The 14,599-nt window shown below is 39.4% G+C and overlaps 1 pseudogene across 1 annotated transcript in view; it reads right to left on the bottom strand.

Annotated features, from left to right (window-relative positions):
- Positions 1-14,599, bottom strand: part of LOC148072046 (uncharacterized) — a 155,892-nt pseudogene that overhangs the window by 44,903 nt on the left and 96,390 nt on the right. The gene's annotated exons all lie outside the window — the stretch shown is intronic.

Here is a 14,599-nt window from a genome sequence, read left to right as displayed (position 1 = left end):
CTCCTTGTGCCTGTAAAACAGGAACCATACCGGCTCCTGTTCTTGACACTAAGTGCTCGTGGCAGCAGACATTAATGTCATTATTAGCAGTATCGTAGCGAGCTAATCACTTCCTGAGTCGGCCGAAGAAAGTTCCACTGTTCCGACTATTACTTGCATCTGGCCTCGCCCACCGACTTCCCTTTTCCCTCTTTTATGTGGCGAAACTGTTCAGGTTACGGCTTTTTTAACTGAATGACTCTTTTATACAGTTTGAGAAATCAAAGTGACGTCGAGTGCAGCCCCTGTAGACCCCTGGGTTTGATGGATTTAATGTTGGCATCTAAATATGTTACGAGGATGTTACTACCGTTTTTATCCGTCAGTACTGCCTGTTGAACCAACAAGTGTGTTCATTGTAGTCTCAGCCTGTGTGTTAGATGTTTGCATGCAGGTTGTATTTCTTTTTCCCCGACAAAAGGTGTCACCTTGTGGGATGCAAACCTTGTTCAGATAGCAACACATCATTTCAAGCCCAATTTTTGGTCCAGACATAAGACAAAGCCATTCCAGGCGTACCTGGAAAAGGTACAGATGACATGCTTGTGCAAATAAAAGCTTGTGTTACACAAAGAATGACAGCAAATTGAAAACTACACTGGAGATGTTGGTGAGTACCGACCACTATGGGGGTGTATTTGCGACATGATACGTATCACGATACAGTATGTATACATGTAGTATTATCTGAGTACTTGACTCTGGTTCTTGCAGAATTTACAGACCACATGACTCTTGACGAAGTCGTAACTGCTTTCATTTGTTTTAAAACCAAATTATGTCCAAACATCAGCTGTAAAAGCTGCTGGAGTCGACTGTATCCTCTCGTCCTTAGTCATCACCGCAATCTCGCAGGATCCTATTATTCCTTTAGCTGTGGAGGGCGTAATGACTGCTGCCATCTAGAAGATTAACTGCGACCACAAATAAACGTAAATATATTCAGCACTGTTGGAAATCGAAATATTATTGGTGAAAAGGAAAAATTGTAATATATAAGCATATGGATGGTGTCATTGGTCTGGGTTACCATAAAAAAAACATTGGCCCCTGGACTGGAGAGACGTGGCTATGACAGTAATAAAAGTGGCAGTTTGATCGAGGGACGAACTTGGGGAATCATCTTTGTTAAGTCTTTGCATGCTGGAACCCGTTTTCAAAAAGTTGTATTGGCAGAAAAAGTGTTTTTGCATCGGGCCCTAGTATGTTTTTTTCCCCACACAATCACAATAATTACAGCTGGTGAGAAATGGTGTCAAAAGTAGGATGCTACTGTATGAAGGGCCCTTGTAGTTATTGAACTCCTTTTTCTAAGTACCTGCGACTGAGAAATAAACGGTATCAAAGCCAGTCACACAAGGGGCCAAAATCTTTTAACTGTCAAGGATCGTGGGCAGAACAACATAGTTCAGATTGTAATATTGTTTTTCCATTCCCAAAGTTAGTCTTAATTATTTCCGTGTTTGTGTGCCTTCATCAAATTCCATTATTTTTTTGGTTTACCTTCACCTTCATAGATCAAAATATCAACTTTAAAATGAATATACTTTGATTTAATGGAACCATCAGGTGGGCCACATGAATGCTGGAATTGCCCCCCCCCCCCAACACATGTGCTCCAAAATAATGTTAATTCCAGACAACGTTTAATGTATATTTATAAATCAGTATTTTATAGATATATATATGAAACTTGTCATTTACAAAACCATCCGAATTGTGCTCCTTCTATTTGGCCTCATGGTTGCAACAGCTAGGGGCCAGAAAGAAGAAGGATAAAAGGCTTTAAGAGCGACGTGATAGGTGGGGGGGCCGGTCTGGTCTAAAGATTGAAGTCTCAGCAAATGAGATCTGAGGACGGCGCCGTGTCCCAAAAGGCAATAATGTGGAGATGGATGCATGAAATCTGGGAATACCATCCGAAAACATGAAGTCCTCGAACACAGATATGCATTCCAGGCCTGGGGGGGGCGGGGGCCACGTCTGCTCTACCTTAATTCCAGTCATAAAAAAGCAGTCGACAGCATGTCGACAGTTCAGTCGCCCAACACTAGAGGAGCGGGCGTCACAGGACTGAAATGCGAGGCTGAGATTGTTCCTGAGTGTCTGAGGACGGGGGGCTGGCGGGGGGCTGGCGGGGGGCGATGACAAGCTCATACAGGACTCAATTGACTGCAGGAATTAATGGGAAAACCAGCAGCAGCGCGTGTGAGAAAGACCGACTGTGTGTGTTCTTAAGTGTGCAAACAGCTCGGATGGCTGTCGCAGGAGAGCGCGAACATTACACCCGGCGAGATGCACGACATGATCCGGGTGTCGCCGAGGGCCCCGGACAGAAATAGGAACGGTGGCGGTTTTCGAATAGAAGTGTGTGTTAGAGCAAATACGTTTGTCAGCTTGGATTACAATTTACACAACTATCGCTGTGCTCAAGGTTACATGTGGCTGTCAATCATTCTAAGAATAAGGAGTGTTTATTTAATACTAACTTTGTTTTTAGATAAAACCAGAAACTGACACAACAAGAGCCTTCAACTCATTTTATAAACATGTAGTATTTGGCAACTGCGCATCAGAGATTATTGGGTTTTGAAAATACACAATTTTGACAAGTGAGGTCGCCAGAAACAACATATTCAATTCTCTGTATTGTCCCTTTGAGCTGTTTAAAAGATATTATGTCTTTTTATGTCATCTATTTGGTAATAAGGAAAAAAATGCTGGTGGTCATCTTCCATTATGTACCTTTAAAGAGGGGTAGGTGTTCCTCAAAAGAATGTGAGGAACCAACGTTTTCACAGAGAGGCGTTGGGGGGGGGGGGGAGGCAGAACAAATGGTAGTTGACTTTGAGTTTGGGGTGTAAGATAATATTATATACACGTAATTTTTGCAATATTTTTTTTATACAATTATACAATTTTTGGTCCCAATTAAACTTCCGGCCGATAGATGGAAGCAGTCATTACGTCGTCTGCAACTAAAGGTACAATGTAATCTTACAAGATGACTGAGGACGAGAGGATACAGTTGACTCCAGCAGCTTAAAGCTGATGTTTGGACATATTTTGGTTTCAAAACAAATTAAAACAGTTACGACTTCGTCAAGAGTCATGTGGTCTGTAAATTCTACAACACCAGAGTCAAGTACACAACAGTACTACACATATATACTTGTTACTACACTATCACTATATATCATATCACTGCTCCTGTATCGTAATACTTCTCGAGGGTTGGAGAAGAAGCATATATATGGAATTCTACATTTGGACGACATAAAAAGACCCTAAAACATTTTCATCTTTAACTCAAAAGAGATATTTTATCCTCAGCCTTTCACTTAAAAGGTTAAAACAAAACACATTCAAAGTTTGATCGTCGACTGGCCTGCAACTCCATACGCTCCTCACATCGGTCGTCCTCTCCCATCCCTCCGTCCTCCTCCAGCTCCCACTGTCTGTTTCTCATTGCCGTGCATCAGCTTGATTTAGCTACTGTGACATTTCTTGCAAACAAAGTGCTTCCAGGGAACAAAGCGCAGGTTTGGAGAACCACCACCAGCCTCTTTAGTCCCTCTCCAGGCCTCATTTTGTTTAACCCAACAACTGGGAGCAATAAAGGTCCAAATGAAAATAGCCGAACGTGATACTCTGTACACAGAACCGCAGTACTTACATCCATCCAACCCCCTCCCCCTGTGTACCCACATCCATATCTTCTTTTTACCTCCTGCTATAAAGGCAAATTCAATTTAAGGGGAAAGAAAAGAAAGTGGTTTGTCTGAGATTAATAATGAAAGGAGGAATGTTGAAATTGTTTTTCTATGATGAATGAAGCTTAAATTGAGTTGTTTTTTTTCCTTCACCTGGGAAGTTGGACAATATTTATCGAGGATTCTCAGGGTCGTCACATTAATAGGTTTTGAAAAATGATCATCCAGGTTGGATTCTGTTTGAATATAGATTTAAATGAACAATTGTTCCGTATAATCTCAGATATACGACTTATATCGACCCAGTCGTCCAGTTCCAAGGCTAAACCCCTGAGGTCAAAGGTCACACTTGAGGCGATCCCAAATCGTGTGTAAATAACGCCGGTTTCCTTTTTTGCCTTTTAGAAGACGGAACTGGACGTTCGGAATGACATATCACCTGAATTTGAATCGCATTCCTGTCGAGACTTTGCTAACAAACCAGAAAGACATTCGAATGTTTATCCATCCATCCATCCATCCATCCATCCATCCATCCATCCATCCATCCATCCATCACACATTAAGAGTATTATTTGGGTTACGACTTATTATTTATTTGTTCATTTACATTTGTCATTTGTGTTGTCGAAGTTTCATGTCTCAAGACTCATCTGTCGACTTCATCGCTGACTATCCTGTCACAGTTAAAATGAGGTAAAAAAATAGGTTTAAAATACAATTAAAAATTTTTTTTTAATGAGATTCACGTAGTCAGTGCTAGCAGGAGGACATTAAAGAGAGCATTAATAATATTAAAATAATTTAAAAAAAATTATCTTTTTTTAATTTTAACCTAAAAATGGAAGAATTAATAAGCCTGATTTCCTATTTATAACTGATATGTTTATTTAAGCTACAAACATTGAAATTATTATGAAAAGATAATTAAAAAGAACGACTTCCTGACTCTACAATTGTTTAGAGGTAGAAAACACCATCAATCTCTATAGATCCCCAACCTTTTTGCACAACTGACTAGTTTAATGTCGGCATTATTTTCACAATTGTCACATAAAAACAACTAAAATCAATTGGTTCGAACCGCAAAAACCACAGGTTGAGTGCATAGAAATACATCTCAATACAACGCTGAGTCAGCAGGAGCGCTTGCTGGTTTCTCTGCAACAATTCTTTGTCTTTGACTTCTTTTTTATTGGTAAACTTGACCGAAATTCAATAATTTATTATCCCTTTCGATGTGGACCGGTATCAAATGCCTCGCGGACGGGTCCAGGTCCCCCGGCCCCGCGGTTGGTTGACCACCGCCACAGATAACTAAACGTTTTTTCTTCCACATAAACATCTGCTAACATGGACCTTCTCCTCCTCCTCTTGATCCCGTCACTCGCTCTCCGTGTTTGTATAGCTTTTGTTCCAAAAAGATGGCGGACACATGCTGGGGATGTAAACAGCCGGGGAAAGTGAAAGAGACACCGGACGTGATTCATGTGGTGATTCACTCTCCGTGGATCTTCAACTCGTGTTCCAAGTGTTTACGAGTCGACGCTGAAACAACCTCCTATGAAACACGCTCATGTGCGACATCTGTCTTCTTTCATTCGGCGCCATAAATAAATCTAATCCCACTTTTATTTTGAGTCACGCATGACTCGACAATGAATCCTTTGTTTTCTTAAATCAACGTCCAGTCTCGTTAGGTTCACGAAACCACTTTGCTCTTTGTTTACCAGCGTGACACGCTTTCTTTTTGTTGCCATGTGAGACTGATTCGGTGTTTTCTTTGGCTCAAATTGACCACCGGAGTCTGTGGCTTCGCATCAAATAAGTCATTGATCGAATCAAGGTAACAACGTGTAGTTGTGTTGTTTGATGCTTGTAAATGAATTAAGATGCTTGTGATGAACTTGAATATAGAGGTTTTAAAACGATCTTTTCCTGAATATGAACATAAATGTTCTTCACAATTACACATGTTTTCTTCAAAGATGGCAAAAGTTCTCCATGATTTATAACTTCACCTTAATTGAGTTTGGCTCGTTCAACACAGTTGAATCTGACAGAGACAGAGAAAAAACATGATTTATTCAGTAAAATGTTTATATTTATTTTTTTCTTATCCAAGACTTTCTTGTGCGACGTTGAATATTGTCAACTTCACAGTTTTAAAAAATATTTTAACACCGTTACTCCCATCTTTCCATCCAACTATCCATCTATCCACTCATCCATCCATCGTCCATATCTACCCATTTATCCATATCCATCCATTCAACTATCATCCATTCATCCATATCCATCCATCCATCATCCATATCTATCCATCCATTAATTCATATCCATCCATCCATCCATCCATATCTATCATCCATTCATCCATATCCATCTATTCATATCTATCATCCATTCATCCATATCCATCTATTCATCCATCCATATCTATCCATCCATTCATTCATATCCATCCATCCATCCATCCATATCTATCATCCATTCATCCATATCCATCTATTCATCCATCCATATCTATCCATCCATTCATTCATATCCATCCATCCATCATCCATATATATCATCCATTCATCCATATCCATCTATTCATCCATCCATTCATCCATATCCATCCACCCATCTATCCATCCATCCAACTATCATCCATATCTATCCATCCATTCATTCATATCCATCCATCCATCATCCATATATATCATCCATATCCATCTATTCATCCATCCATCCATCCATCATCCATATCCATCCACCCATCTATCCATCCATCCAACTATCATCCATATCTATCCATCCATCCAACTATCATCCATATCTATCCATCCATCCATCCAACTATCATCCATATCTATCCATCCATCCATCCAACTATCATCCATATCAATCCATCCATATCCATCTATCCATCCATCCAACTATCATCCATATCTATCCATCCATCCATCCAACTATCATCCATATCTATCCATCCATATCCATCTATTCATCCATCCAACTATCATCGATATCTATCTATCCATCCATTCATCCATATCCATCCATATCCATCCATCCATCTAACTATCATCCATATACATCTATCCATCCATCCACACCTATCTATCCAACTATCCATCTATTCATCCATCCAACTATCATCTATATCTATGAATGGGTGATTACATTCTGAGTTTTATGTTCTGAGTTTCCGGTCACTCAAGTAAAGCATCTCGAACTTGAGCAACTACTCTTCGACTGTTGTTTCTTGGGTTTATCAACTTCAACAATATCTCTATACAGTAAACATCAGCCCCGGGTTTCACGCCGAGGTCCACCCAGATTGAGAAACGCCACTTCGGACCGAGCCGACCTCCCTGTGTCAGCTTCAAGTGTTGCGTGACTGTGGAGAGCTGCTTTCTTCGGGAGGGAAAGTGGAAGATGCTTAGCCTCATGTGTGTTCAAGTGGTCCTCCGTGATGTTTCTGTCAGGGCTGACTAGAGCTGCTGTAAACCCGTGTGAGCATGTGCGTGTCTGTGTGTGTGTGTGTGTCACACTTTCAAACAGTTTTTTTAATGTTTAGCTTCATTAACTCGACGCTAACAAGCAGCATCAAAAGCTCTTTTCATACGAAACTATTTGATTTCCAATGACTTCTGACAGAAAGCGCCATTTAGCTTCTCCTGATTGTGTGTTTACGACTATTGTGTGCGAGCTTAAAACCCCATAATCCACCATTACACTGATTTATTTCTTGATGTGTTGCAGGAGACGAAGGATCAGTTTTTGCCACAATTTAAGACTCCTTTAATAACTATAAGACAAATAAACTGACGTTAAATCCACTTTTAGAGGTGAAGACTTAAACTGCAGTGCATTATGGGACCTGGAGAACCAAGCTCTAAATAAACACTTTTAAGCGTTAAGCCTAGTTTCCTTGTGTGTGACCCAAAATGAACCAATAACATTGTTTTCTCCTGAAAACCTCCCTGAAGTCTGAACGTTAACCCGATGCGATGGCAGAGACGTAGCAACCCCACACCGGGAGACAGATCGGGTCAAAACACTGACAGTGGAATAGTAAAACAAACCCAGGTACCAGCCCAGTATGAGAATGAGCAGATCACAACACGGTGGAGCGGAACCACAACATGCTACCTGAACTGGTGCCTTCAGTCCGGACCACTTCATGAGCTCCACGAAAAAATGTAGAAGGAATTAATTATAAGCAGCTCAAAATTGATGATAGATATGTTGAAAATGACAAATGTAAAATAAGTTATAGTTAAAGTTTAAAAACAAAACATTAAGAAAAATGATAAAATACATTTTGTAGCTTTGTTTTTGATCAATCGCACCGAACAAAACAAAAAAATTTTCTTGTTGATTCCTGCATATAATAATGAAAGGACATGAATTCATCGATAGATACACATTTTTGCTTAACTTTTGAACTGTAAAAATAATAACACTAAATAACAGACGCACGACACACCTGACAATATAAGACATAATTATAAATGTGACGCAAACTACAGAGAGAAAATCTAAATAGAACTGGCAACAAGAATTAAATATGTAGTAAATATATTTTTGCACTTTTTAAATAAAAAAAACCCCTAAAACAATGAAAGGCTCTTCAACTCAGTCCACTTTTGTTTACGCCGCCACCTACTGTAGAGTTGGAAATTTTATTCTTTAAAATCCCAATGTCAGTTTGATTAATAAAAAAAAAAGAAATAATAAACTGCAAAGCCCTAGTAAAAACCTTTTTTCACTGAAATGTTTTTTTGTATCATTGAATTCAGTTATATCTATATTAAAAAGGTTGAATTATGTTTTAGAAAATAATTGAATTCCCCCCTAAATAAATAAATAAAATTAAAACTCACATTCTGATGACACTGAAATACTTCAAGATGGCTCCTGATGTTTTTCTCCACTCCAGCGTTGCGTGACTATTCCGACAACCGAGCCGAGCAGGTAAACAAACTCCTCTGAGCTGCATGTGAAGCACATGTGTGCGGACGTGGTCATCCGTGTGTTTGTTGACGCTGGTCATGTGTTGAGGGTGAAACTTTCTACTCGGCTACCGACTTCTCATCTGCGCCACGACGTTGACCAACTGTTGGCGCGAGCGTCAAGTCCGACTGAAGCGCCGCGGGCGAGAGTGTGTGTAGATAAGATCGGGGTCGAGGCCACCAATGCTGCGAAAACGTCCAGAAAGCCTGAAGGCGTGAAACCCTCGGCGTGAATAAACAGGAGGTTTAACACGACGGCGCCGATATTAAGAAAAACACCTGACAGAGGACAAGTTGTCGAGCTTCACCTACAGCTAGCTTGTGGCGTCAACAGAAACCCTCCAGTTCTTCGAGGCTACAACACATTTTCTTTCATCATCTGCGGAATATGGTTTCAGTTTAAGACCTCTGGGATGGATCAGACCTGACTAATCGCACCGGCCGTGAACTATTTTTCGCATCATTTCTTCATGATGTCAGCGTCCTCTCGTCGAGTCTGTCACAGGTGTCTCACCTCCGACGACCTTCCGTCATTCACCCCCCCCGTAACAAGCTTCTGGTTCTGGTGTGCGTCTGGTCTCGCGTCACGCCGCTAACTGACGTGCTAAATGTGAGCTTCACAGGACGCCAAGGTGAGAGCGTGAACCCTCCTCGGTGAGAACCTCGCGACCTTGTGCCAGGCAGGTGAGATTCACAAAAAGTCTGTTCTCAATGAATAATGGGATCAGTTAGTCGAGATCTCAGGGCGACAGTCACGTAAACATGAAGGCTTCTCTTATTTCCGTGCGATCGTGGTCGACTTTAATGAGAACGTCGGCAATTCACAGAGCGGAGAACCGTCTTTAACACGTACGAGAGCAAGTTAGCCAGAAATACACTCATTTAAGACTGGAATTTGGTTAAGTATCGCAGCTGCGACAAACGCACGACACAAGGAAGAGATTAAATCTCATGGTTAGCTCGTGATAGATCTTATTTAACGTTTATTTTGACGTATCTGTTTGATAAATAACTTAAAAACAGTTTGATTGATCTCAACTAAACTGAAAAAAAGTTAATCGTGGAAGAAGTAATAGAAGATTTCCACAGGATTAGTCACTCTGTGGCGAACTGCAGCGCTAATGCTACTGCTAGCCGACTACTAACGCTAATAGATTTATTTAATAATAAGGTGCAGAGCAAAAGCGTTGGATACAAAAAAAAATCACAACAGTAAAGATCTTGACCAATGTGTTTAAGGGCTTTTTAACACTTTCATTGTTTCCACAACCTCCATGCAATATCTGATTCAAAACAAAGATGGCCGACAGAAGAGGTGCGAACACTTTGGTTCTAGGAGACACTTACTGTTAGAGATAATATATGAACATCAAGCAACAACTAAGGAATAATATAATTAATCAAATAACATTGTATTGATTCAGTAAGTTGTTTTTTTTGTCACACATTATTCTCAAAACTGAGAAAAGCAAATGGTAATGTTGTTACTGTTTGAGGAATAACTTTAATATACAGTAAAAAAACAAAAACCCCCCAAATATTTTAAGTTGATGTCAAAAAAGATAATATTTTAAATGAATTCCTGGTCAATTATTTCATGTATATAATAAACTGAAAAATAATGACTTAGAGAGAAAACGTATATATTTAGATAATAATAATAATAATACAAAACACATTTTTGTGACCAAAATAGACAATATTTATAATACATTTAGCAAATCAAACTGAAGTGATAATGAACTGATGAAACTTTCTTTTTTGTATTTTAAAACCTCTTAAATCTTATTTAATATTACAGCTGTATATACATTTTATTTTTCCTATCGTCCTTCTTAGTTGAAAATTCCACACAAACAGAAATACGTTGCGTTTGTGAAAATTACTTTTATTTACTGAATAATTTGTCGTCATATTATTTGCATTTAAGGTTAAATGGATCCTTAAAAAGTCAAGTAAAATGTGATACAAAAATAAAAAAACTTCTGTATTGTGTAGCTCTTCCTGGAACACGTACGTCAGGGTCGTGACCGGCGTCGTGAAACCCGAGCGGCGTCTTCAGGCGAGCGAAACAAACCCCACGACGCTTCTTTGAACACGATCATTTGTTAATTACTCATAAAAATAAAGCGAGTCGTGAAACTTCAGAGATTTAATGGCACGATGTCGTCGACCCAGAAGAACCCCGGAGCCCCTTCAGTCACCCGGGTAACACGAACCATGTGACTCGGAGGTGACAAGTGCATGTTGTGTGTTGTGCGTCTGTGGCAGGTGCCGACTTGTACTTAACTTAATGGAGGGTTCGGGCTCGTGTGTCACTGTATCGGTAGCTTCCATATTTAGAGGCGATCAGCTGCTCAGACGGAGGCTTCACTGATGGACACGATCAGTCTACGTTTTTTTTTATTCTTCAGGTGTTGGATCCGAGTGTGTGTTCTTGAAGGCAGCTGACGTGACGTCACTCGTGTGTCGTAATGAAAGTCAAACAAAGCTGCGTGTGCTGACCAGAGGAACGGACGACGCGCCGCTGCTGACCGGTCACATGGTCCAATCGGACGAGGGTTGCAGATAAACACAGCTGCAGCGTTTCACTCAACAGATGGTCATTGAACGCCTCGTCCGGTGTCAATCACCGCCCGTCGTCATGGAATAAAGTCAGGAGCTACGGTCGGTCACTTCACGTCCACCGTCTTACGAGAAAGAACTTCATCCTCAACAAAAAATAACTATTTTCTAATTCCAAAGTCTGGCCCGGGGGCCATTTACAGCCCTTTCCTAGACCTCACGTCTGCTATGAACTGTATTGTATTCATATAGAGTTTAAATACACAAGATGTTACAATTAACTTTCTTAAATGTGACCAAAGCTTTTTATAGAAAGATGACATGAGACTGAAGCTACGTTGTGTTCCAAATACGATTTTAATACGTAACAAAGTTCTCAATGTTGTGCTGAACTGTTTGGAGATATACTTTGAATATTTTGAGCAAACATTTGCACGATTAATGCAAATACACAAGCATTTTTAAACCAAAAAAAGTCTAACACTATCCAGAATATGGGTGTGTATTGGCAAAGAATCTGGCGTATCACGATACAGGAACAAGGATATATTTGTAGTACTGTCGAGTACTTGACTCTGGTGTTGCAGAATTTACAGACCACATGACTCTTGACGAAGTCGTAACTGTTTTCATTTGTTTTGAAACCAAAATATGTTCAAACATCAGCTTTAAAAGTTGTCGGAGGCGATTGTATCCTCTCGTCCTCAGTCATCGCCAGGATTTCATTGTTCCATTAGCTTAATGACCTAATGATTGCTGCCATCTAGCTGCTGGAGGTTTCATTGCAACACAAAATGAACAAACCCTTGAATAAAAGAAACAAAACATAATTTTATCGAAGAAATATGTTTTACAAAATACATATAATAATATATATAGTTTTTTCTTTAAAAAAAAAAAAGCTTGACACAGTCTTGTTGACTATCAGTGCAGTAAAAAATGTAGAGACTCAAAAAATAGTAGAGACTCAAAGTAGAGCCAATTTAGGTGTCTCTTAGGTTTTTTGGGATTATTTCAGAAGAAGAAATTCATTTTTTTTGTTTAAAGGTTTAATATTAACATATTTATTTTCAATTGTTAATTTATTTAGAATCGAAGCTATGCAACCCTGACCTTCTCAACCCCAAAGAAAACAATAGTTAAAAGACTCCACGTCCTTCGGGGGGAATCAGTTCAAGACCTAAATAAGAAAAAACAGGACCACGAAGTGACCCGCTGACCGATGTCCAGTCTGGTCCGGCTCTCATCATGGTCAGCACTCGCCCTTGCTGTCCGGCGCTAAAAACCGATCCAAGTTTCCGTTCTGGTCTGCCAGGTCGTGTGGAAGAAAACGACTTGCGGTCGCGGCGACCAGGGACAGGCTCTTGGCATCTCGGGGCGCCCGTGATCGACGGCGTAAAACGATAGCCGAGCACGAGGAAGACATTTTGCACCCGCTTCAAAAGTATTTTCGAACTCCTGTCATCCTCCCTGCCTGCTGTTTATTCACGTGACGTCGCCGCGTCATAAATCGCTCGGGCGTTTACAGTAGGAGCCGATGATCGGACCCCGGGCCCACAAAGTCCTCTTTGTCTGGGCGCACCTGAGCCCGGCCGCCCGGCCTAATATGGACAAAAGCTCTTGAGCTCGCGTCTCAATCAGCACTCACGACTAATGGCCTTTTTACAAGCTTCATTATTTTTGCAAAATTAAGACAAGTGCAGGTGACAAGTTTGAACGGAGATTATTTGCTTTAGCCAATGTACACAAGAGTCCAGATTAACGGTCGGTTCTGGTCTGTGGGGGATTATTGTGGAGAGGGAAGGGATTTGAACAACCTGAGAGTGGAACACAGTTGAACTCACACCTGGACCAGTGGGCTCGGAGCTAATAATTCAACGTTTACGTCGCACTTCTGCGTTATTTTTATCTGAATCCGACTCCGAGCGACAAACCAGTGAACAATCAGTTGAGTCAATAATATGGATTTGTCAAACATATTTTGAATTATTAAAGAGAGAATGAGGAGTTTTTTTAAGATCTGAGAGCAGATCACTCCGTCATCCAAGACTGTAATAGACGACTGAGGAAAAAAAAACAACCCTCTACAATAATATTTAAAAAAAAATGATCCAACAAAACATCTGCAAATCAGCTCTAATAGAAACGGTAAATAGTATAGTTAAAACATTATAAAATTCCATTTTGGTCACATATTGTACCACTTTAATATAATCAGAAAATAAAGGAAGATATTACAATTTTGACATTCTTTTTTTCTGTTGAGTATATTATAAAATAGAATCAATTAAATAAATAAAAAAGGAAAAATATTGTAATTTTCCATAGAAAACCACCAGAAACTTTTATTGCCAGTTACCTGCCAGGATATTTTATAGTGACAATACAGAATGAAATTATTTTAAGAAAAAATATTTTAGAAATAAATTTATAAAATACAATAAATTATAATTGTAGTATAAAAGTCATCACCATAAAAAGAAAATACTTAATAAAAAAATAAAAAAATCAAATAAATGTAGTTAAATAGTCTGGAGGGAATTAAATATATTCAGTTAAAACTATGGATATTGTGCAAACTAATTGCTAAAAACTTTGCTCAAGATCATGAAAATATGTGTTTTAAGGTTGTGTGAAATTGCGTTAGAAGACAAAGATCTGAAACAACCACAAATGAAACACAATTATAAAAAAAAGTGTCAAAAAACTATTCTAAACAAGGTAAATGCTAAAGAATGAGAGTCGGTTTCAACCTTTCATTAATTATCTCATGTGCTTTGAACTCCTGGTGTGTATTATTAAGCGGTTAACCCTAAAAACGAGAGAAAATGATAAACATCTGTTCAGGAAAATGTAAAAATTGAAAGAAAAAAGCGGGTCAGAAATCCGATCCTACTTTGTTCTCTAATTGCTGAGGCCATTATGTAGAAGGTCGGGATCGAGGCTTAAACAAACGTTCCAAAATAAAGAAGATAATAAAAGTAAAAATGTAAGTATTCTTTCATTATTTGCATTGTAACTGAAATACGATAAAGTTATAATATTAGGAAATAAATCAGAATATTATTAGGGACTCGTTTCGTGAGAAAACACTTTTTCAAATTTTCCCATGAATCCAGGATCTCATAGTTTTCCCACCAAATTCCAGCGTAATCCCATAATGAAAGTGAGGAATTGTTGTTAGCGTCAGTGTAAAAAAAGGAGTGTACCATTAGCACCATTGGTGTAATAGTGACCCCCTATGAGAGGAGATTAGGAAGAAGGGAGGAGGGTAAC

This window comes from Callionymus lyra, chromosome 9 (assembly GCF_982586985.1).
Source record: "Callionymus lyra chromosome 9, fCalLyr1.hap1.1, whole genome shotgun sequence".
NCBI lineage: Eukaryota > Metazoa > Chordata > Actinopteri > Syngnathiformes > Callionymidae > Callionymus > Callionymus lyra.
Note: the sequence above shows the minus strand (reverse complement) of the source record. Positions and strands in the feature narration are given on the sequence as shown.